Genomic DNA, 8,803 nt, shown 5'->3' with positions numbered 1-8,803 from the left:
AAATTTTTATTTATGGATATACAGTATACAAATACAATATCAATGACCTGCTTCCAACAACATTTCTTCCGCTTTATTTTCGACCAAACAACGAAAACCGACATGAAAAATAAACCGTCGGGACGTTGACGGTGGTGGCTTGCCGCTCCGTGCGCCCTTCTTTGCTTCGGATTCCCGAATATAGCTTCCATGTAATGGAGTTTTCATGCTTGAGAGTTTTACGCCTTGGCCCGCGATCCGATGGCCCTATAGTGCACCTCAGGGCTGTTGCGTCCAAGTCTTCAGACAAAAGAATGTTTGCCGAACCGACAGCCGATTGTCAGCGGTTTAATATCCGAGAATCAGCTCGAAAAAACCCGAAGGGCACACGTTCATAAAACATTTTTAGGACGAAGTATCACCGGTGTCCCTAGTGGACTTATTCGAAAAAAGACCTTTTAAGTAAAGTGGTGAATACTATGCTGGGACTTGTGTATGTTTTAGATTTTAATTTGTGTTATATGCTTAACTCATAATTATATTATAATTATTGGCATTTACCTTCAGAAAAAAGACAAAAAAAGAAGCTATATATATCGTGCAGTGATTGAATTTTTATTCTTGAAAGGAATTAGAGCAAAGCAAATTTATGAACGAATATTGAAAATGTATAAGAACTCTTCACCTTAAACTCGTTCGATAGAAAAATGGTTTGTCAAATTTAAACCTGGTCCTTCGATGTTTTGCACCAATTTATGAGTATGCATGAGATTTTAGTCTGTCGTCATGATCCTGAATCCAAACAAGAAGCTAAAGAGTGGTGTGAACTTGACTCTTAGGCTTCAAAACGAGTTCGTGTCCAGAAATCGGCCAAAAAGTTACTAGGATCAATTTTTTGGGATGCGAAAGGGATTTTGTTTCTAGATTACTTGCAAACTTCTTCTTCTCCTTTAGGTGCAATGTCCGTATTCAAACATTGGCATCATCATGTTTGCAATTTCCTGAAACCACTTTTTTTTCTTTCTTCGTAAGTTAAAAAAAATCGAAAGTTCTTAAAAATAATATCTTAGAGACAGCACATTAAGGACTCCACAAAAATACATTAAAATTTTTTTTATGTTACGAGTGAAAGCATCCTTCCATCGGGATAGAGGAGACGGGACAGACATCACTATGAGTTTTTACGTTTTGAAGAAAAATTGTGTACTTTTTCACCAATGGAATCCCTCTTTAGTAGTGGTACTTTTTACAGTTTAATTATTGCTCTGAAGATGGATTTGTAAGTTGAAATCTGTCAGCGAAAAATTAAATATTTTACGCACTTTTAAAATCATTTTTAAATGTTTCCATTCATTCATTTATATTATTATTAACTCGTGGCAAATCTGACAAAGTGGAAAGGTCTTTTTGGAGATTAATATAGTCATTAATACTATTTATTTCACAATAAATATGCAAAAATAATGGTTTCCAGAATTTAAGTTATCAAAAAGCTCCACTGTAAAGAGGAAAAAGAGGAGTGGCCCTAAATGAGATCCCTGTGAAACTGCTGATGTTACTGAAATTGGCCGACAAAAAGGTCATTATAATATTTGGTAAACTTTGCGAAATTCGTGTAGTTGAGCTCTAACTTACACTCACAACTTTTATTATGGATAGTATAAGGGAGCAATAGATCCTTGGCACTATTAACAGTTATACAGGGTGAGTCATAACTATTGGGACATGGACTAAGGACAGGTTATTTGGACAAAAATATGGCTATTGGGCCAAATATGCCTTAATAAAATGTTGCTGAGAAAAAAGATACAGGGTGTTAAAGATAATTTTTGTTTTTCGTTTTTTGCTAATAGTTTTCCTGTATATTTATAAATTGCTATCAAAATTGGCACAGAGGCATAATCTTAGACAAGAAATAGTATTTTATTTACAATTTTACGTTTTGTCATAGAGGGCGCCACGTGGATAATTCCTAATGATCAAATTGAGTCTAAACTTTTTCTGATGAAACTTTTTAGTAATTTTTATTAGAAAATATTACGTAAACATCATTTTTACGTAAAATTGGTACTCTTGTTTAAACATGATAATTTCAACTGTTTTCGATAAAAACGCAGTCGAACTGCTTAGAGTCTTAAAAAAGGATTTCAAATATTATTTCATTTATGAAAAGTATGCTTTGGACTGTCAGATAATTGTTGTTGGTAAATGTCATTTGTTCAGAGTAAATTATTTTTGATGTGACAGTGTAGTATAATGTTGGATTTTTTAAAAGTAATCATTACTTTTTTTGATTGAAATGCCTCGTCACAATCATTTTACTAATGAAGAAATGCGAGATATGATTTGCGTATACGAACAAGAAAATGTTTGCGGTCGCTCGGCAGCCAGAAGGTATGGAATGTTATACGCAAACAGAAGGCAACCCAATCACAAAACTTTTGCAAGATTATATCGTAGTTTAGGTGAAACTGGGTCATTTCACACTAAAAATCGGGGTGGTCGACCGAAACAAATCACACCTAATCAAGAAGATGAACTTTTGGTTCGAGTAGATGAAAATTCTGAAATAAGTTCACGACATCTATCAGCAGCAACAGGAGTAAGTCAGTCGTCTATTGTTAGAATTCTAAAAAAAGAGAACCTCCATCCTTATCACGTCACTCCTGTTCAAAATTTACTTCCAACAGATCTTCCACGACGGTTACAGTTTTGCCAACGTATTCTGAATAAACATTGCAATGACAAACACTTTATTAAGAATATTATGTTCACCGACGAAGCAACTTTTACCAGACGAGGGTTTTTTAATTGGCGAAATAGTCATTATTGGGAAGAAGAAAACCCGCATGCTATTAAAGCTAGACATTTTCAGCATGAGTTTAAATTGAATATTTGGTGTGGCATTATAGGCGACCAACTACTAGGGCCATATGTTCTTCCTCCGAATTTAAATGGAGATTCTTTTTTTTTCTTTTTGGAAAATACTCTTAGTGATATTTTAGATGATCTGTCACTGGATGTAAGAAGAAAAATGTGGTTTATGCAGGATGGAGCGCCACCTCATTTTTCATTAGCTGTTAGAAATCATCTTAATGATGTATTTCCTCAACGATGGAATGGCAGAGGCAGTGATTTTCAATGGCCACCAAGAAGTTCTGAGTACAACCCGCTAGATTTTTATTTTTGGGGACATATGAAGTCCTTAGTTTATGCCAATGAAATTAATACACGAGACGAACTTTGGAGATACATTCAAAATGGAGCTAATCTTATAAGGGGACAGAATAATATTTTTTTAACGTCCGAAAATCCTTTATAAAAAGAATTAGAAAAGGCATCGAAATCGGAGGAGACCATGTAGAACATTTAGTTTGAGTTTTTGTGAGTTCTGTGAGTTGATTTTAAGTTAAAGTGTGTTTAGTTTTGATTTATGGTCAAAACGGAAACCTTACGTTAGTTGCAACTTTGTTTATTAGTTTGTATTTGATAGTGGAATTGTGAATATAATTTTATATTTCTTGTCCACGTGGCGCCCTCTATGACAAAACATAAAATTGTAAATAAAATACTATTTCTTGTCTAAGATTATGCCTCTGTGCCAATTTTGATAGCAGTTTATAAATATACAGGGAAACTATTAACAAAAAACGAAAAACAAAAATTAACTTTAACACCCTGTATCTTTTTTCTCAGCAACATTTTATTAAGGCATATTTGGCCCAATAGCCATATTTTGGTCCAAATAACCTGTCCTTAGTCTATGTCCCAATAGTTATGACTCATCCTGCAAAAATTAGATCTAAAAACCTGTTGTCACTCTATGGAATGTAGTTTAGTTATTTTAGTCCCAAAAAACAGAACTTTTTGCACATAATTTTGACTGGATAGCCATTCAGCCAATGAATAGTTTAGACATTAGCAGCATCAAGAATTTGCTATAAGTATTGAAGATTTCCGCTACTAAATTAGAGTGTTTATTATAGAAATCTACATAACTTGCAGGTGGTATGTAAAGTTTACTGAAAATCGCAGACTGAGAACTAAGCTTTAAGCAGCTAAAAGAGTATCTAATACCTCAAATGTTGAAGATTATAATTGAAGCTAAAGAGATTCTAAAGACTAAAGAGATTTCAGACGAATTATCTCAAATCACTTCTAGTTTCAAAACATATTTTCCCGTGTAGTGGAGAACGGGTGAATTCCGCGCAGTGGGTAAATCCGCGCAGTCTTCTGTCTTCGAATTCTTGTTTTTGTGTCTTGTCTTAGGTATTTGTTCTTCCAGACTGTGTCATTAGGAGATCCCGCCGCTTTACTTGCTTTTAAGCTTTGTTTTCGTACTTCTTTTTCAACATCTCAGTAACTAGTGATATCTATTCCCAGATATCTAAACCTTGCTACCTGCTTTATTATTTTCCTATCAATTTCGATTTTACATCGTAGTGGGTAGTTAGATGTTGTCATACAGTTGGTTTTTCTGCTGTCTGCTGATATTATCTATTTCTTGGCTCTTGTATTCAAGATATGTATTAATCTTTAGAGCTCGTCTTCTGTCGATAATAGCTCTAGGATAATAGTTCGTATACTTACTGGGTTGTCAGTCTAGGAACCGTGGAAAGAACAAATAACATTTCGTATGTTGTGTTGCCTATTGTTAAGGGAGTAATTTTTATTTTATCAGCGCACAAAATTGTTGTAGTGTCCCCTGCATAAAAGGTGGCGTGTGAAACACCTGTGTGCTCTGTTTAATGTAAGTAGTTATTATATAACTAAATTAATTACAGAAGTACTTCTTGAAAGTTTCCTGGTGGTAATAGTTACATTACTTCACATATAAAATTCGTAGAGCAAATGAAATTCATTTCAATAATGTAATAATCCAAAAAAACAAAGAATTTTCTATATTTAACCTTCATGTTTCGAAATATTATTCGTCCATGACAAAACAAGCAGTTTCAAAAGGAAGCTCCACACATTCTGCAACATTGAACTGAATTACAAAGCTCTTTTCCGCGCCCATGTAACAGTCGATCTGCGGCATCGTATGATTCATGATTTTGTAACAAATTATGTGGTTCGAAATGCATACGTCAAACGCTTTTACGTCTACAAAATTAAACTAGTTTAATATGGTTGGTTAAAGAGCTCGTTCGAAATGAAATGGGCTTTATACAGGAATCGAAGTATCAACGTAATTTTATAGTTTCTGTATAATGCGTTGTGTGATGTCAACTTTCGATTTATTGCGATAACATGATGCTCTGTGAATTTAGTTCTGTAAACATTGTGAAAATTAAAAATTTACTGATATTTAGGAATTATATATTTTAATTATTATTTTATTTAATTATTTATTTAATTATTTATTTTATTTAATAATTTAACGGGATCAGCATCTTGGTCTACTGAGCAACATCTTCCTTGTTGTTCTACTCTTCTTGCCATCCTTCCATTAATCTTTCCCTTTCTTCTTATTTTTTTATAGCTGTTGTCAAATGCTTTCTTCTCCCATAGAGATGTCTCTTTTCTATTGCTAACACATGCAGAGGAACACAACCCGTGATAGTCCACAAGGCCGCCGCAGATACAGTCCTGTAGGCGCATGCTACTCGCAACAGACTCGTTCTGTCTACTTTCTCATAAGCCTAATATTAGGTATCGATATCTAAATATAATGAAAAATATTATTAATTATTGTGTATTAATTATTGTGTATTTACACAGTAATGCAATAATTATTTTGTTCTACATATTTAAAGTACTAATTTAATTATTCAATCAGCGTTTTGGATTTTTTCTATTATGTGTGAAATACAAGTTACATTTTCCTACTATTCTTTATATATTGTTTACTTCATATGTCCTGGGGGGGGGGGGTTTAACCCCCAAAACCCCCCCTGGGTGCGCCACAGTCCGAGTAGTCGGCATGTGTCTTTTCAGAACACAACGTGCATCAGTACCATAGTTTCCGGCATATAGCACAAATGTTTTCCATACAATTGAATTAAATTTTACTTTTCGTACATGTGACTTTTCTTTATGAGTTATTTTGGTTTTTGGGGTTCCAGTACTTTTTATATTTTCATTTTTTAAAACATTTTTGGATTTTATCTTTGCACTGATGCCGCACTTTTTATTTTGTTTAGCTATAATTCTCTTCCGCCTCTTTCTACAACGTCCTTCAATTGTTTTTTCATTTTAGTTAATAATGATATCTCAGAATGTAGGAATTTTATGTTAATTAAATTTCGTGGTTGTTTGTAAGTTTGTGAAGAGGAAGAGGAGAAGATCAATTTCTTCAATTAAGATATCAAAAGTTGTAGACGAACATTCAGACGCAAGATGTTTACTAGGAGTTAAAGGAGTATTCAGCTAAGATCGACTCAGCATTATTGAGAACTGATGCTGAACAAATATGAGAGTGTCTAGGATTTTTGGGAAATGACTGGGATAACCATTCGATAATGATTATTGAGAATGAATATGAGATGGACCGGGATCCGCTGGAAACCCACTGATATCTTTACCTTCTTTAACGATTATATGTGGTTAAACATGCTTCTATGATGTAACTGGAGCAAATTCCTCATCTGATTTACCTAATTCATCATGGCATTTATCTGTATCCAATATAAAAATGCCTGCAACTTTAAAATCACATACGGCTTTATAAATTGTCGCCACGTTTAAATAAGCCAAGTTAAATATTTAACTAATTTACATTGAGTTATTTTTTCAAGCAGATGTGCTCTCATGTATATGTCACACTGTTTCTTATAGGCTTGTTGAGGGGAGCATAAAATGTAAAACCTAAGGGCTGCACCATATGGGAAGTATTGGGAGTTATAGACAGTAACACAATGAAATTGTTTTTTCACAAATTATGTAATACCAATCGTATATGGCCGAAATAATTGTCTAAAATCAAAAGTACCGGTTTTTTGGTAACACCCAAAATTAATTAACAAAAAAAAATTTTGGTTAATTTTAAAATGTACTCCGTCAATTTTGCTTCCTGTTTTTAAGAAAATACAGGCTTTCGGCCCAACTTTGCTTTATTTTTGGGTCTGTCATTTTCATTCTATCTCTTTCCTTATTTTTCGTCCAGATCGCACAGCTTCTATTGCAGCTGTTAATTAACATTTTTCATAGCTGATTTTATTGCTTCTTGTATGGTAAGTTCTTGGCATCTGAAATTTAAAATACTACTGTACATTTCAAGTGGGGTAAATCCGCGATGCGTAAAATTTCCCCACTTCGATTGCGCGGAATTACCCAAAACGTATTTGTGTCGTTCCAAATTAAATATAACATATATGTAAATGATGTATGATATATTCAGAAAGTAGAGATATACATGAATTCATTCAAAAATAGAAAGTCACCAGGACCAGACGGAATAACCAACGAGCTTCTAAAGCACGGAGGAGAAAGTGTAACCCTAGAGATGACAAAACTTATACAAAAACTAATATTGCATTGCAAGATACCAGACGCATAGAGAAACAGCATAATGATACCAATATTCAAGAAAGGGGATAAAGAAGACCCCAACAATTAGGGAGGTATAAATCTACTAAACACCGCACTTAAGCTTACCACAAAAAAACCTAACTAATAAAATCAATAAACTAACAACTTTATCAGATGAGCAACAATGATTCAGTTCCGGAAGATTCTGCGTAGACGCCGTATTTATACTAAGGCAAATCACAGAAAAGGCCATCGAGTACAATAAACCAGCATATCTATGTTTTATAGATCTGACCAAGGCTTTCAATCGCATCCAAGTTGAAGACGTCTTACATCTACTGTATATAAGAAACATACCAATCAATAGTATACAAACCAACGAAAACATCTACTTCCATAATCGAATACAGGCAAAGATAAATGAAAAACAACTAACACAGTGTATACGAGTACAGAGCGGAGTCAGGGTGACTCGTTAAACCCACTTCTCTTTAATATAATATATATATATATATATATATATATATATATATATATATATATATATATATATATATATATATATATATATATATATATATATATATAAGCGGGGATCCTACAGCTTCTGCCGCTTCCCGCATTTCGATCGCCATCTTTTTCTATCTCTCCAGGTGTCTTCATCAATGGCTCTGTCTTTCATGGTTTCCATAACACCTTCTATCCAAGACTTGGCTGGTCTTCCTCGTTTCCTTCTATTACTTGGATTGTATTCCATAGCTCTTTTTGGCCATCTGTTGTCGTCCATCCTCTGTACGTGTCCATACCATATTAACTGTCTAGTTTCTATTCTTTCAGAAGTTGTATGTACTCTATCTGTTTTTCTTCTAATTTCAGAATTAGGTATACGTTCTACTCTTGATATACGGCAAGCTTTTCTTAAGTAGTCCATTTCAACCGTGTCAACTTTTTTCTTTCCTTTTACTGTCATTTGCCAACATTCTGCTCCATATGTAAGAATGGGCTCTACAATTACTTTGTAGATAGTCATTTTAGTTCTCATAGTAGCTTTGTTGGACCAAAGTATCGAATTCAGAATTTGAACACTCTTCCTGCCTTGTTGCACTCTATAGTCTATATCTCGTTCCGTTGTTCCTTTACTGCAGATAATACTTCCCAAATATTTGTATTCGTAGCACCTTTTCATTTGTCTAATTTCCAAATCCGGGTCTTCGTCTTCACTGCCTATTCGCATATATTCTGTTTTAGACATATTCATACTCATCCCCCATTTTTCGTATTCATCTTTGAGCTTTCTAAGCATATAATCTGCATCTTCTTCACAGCTTGCAATTAGTACTTGATCATCTGC

Source organism: Diabrotica undecimpunctata, chromosome 2 (assembly GCF_040954645.1).
Source record: "Diabrotica undecimpunctata isolate CICGRU chromosome 2, icDiaUnde3, whole genome shotgun sequence".
Lineage (NCBI taxonomy): Eukaryota > Metazoa > Arthropoda > Insecta > Coleoptera > Chrysomelidae > Diabrotica > Diabrotica undecimpunctata.
This window is presented reverse-complemented; position numbering follows the sequence as displayed.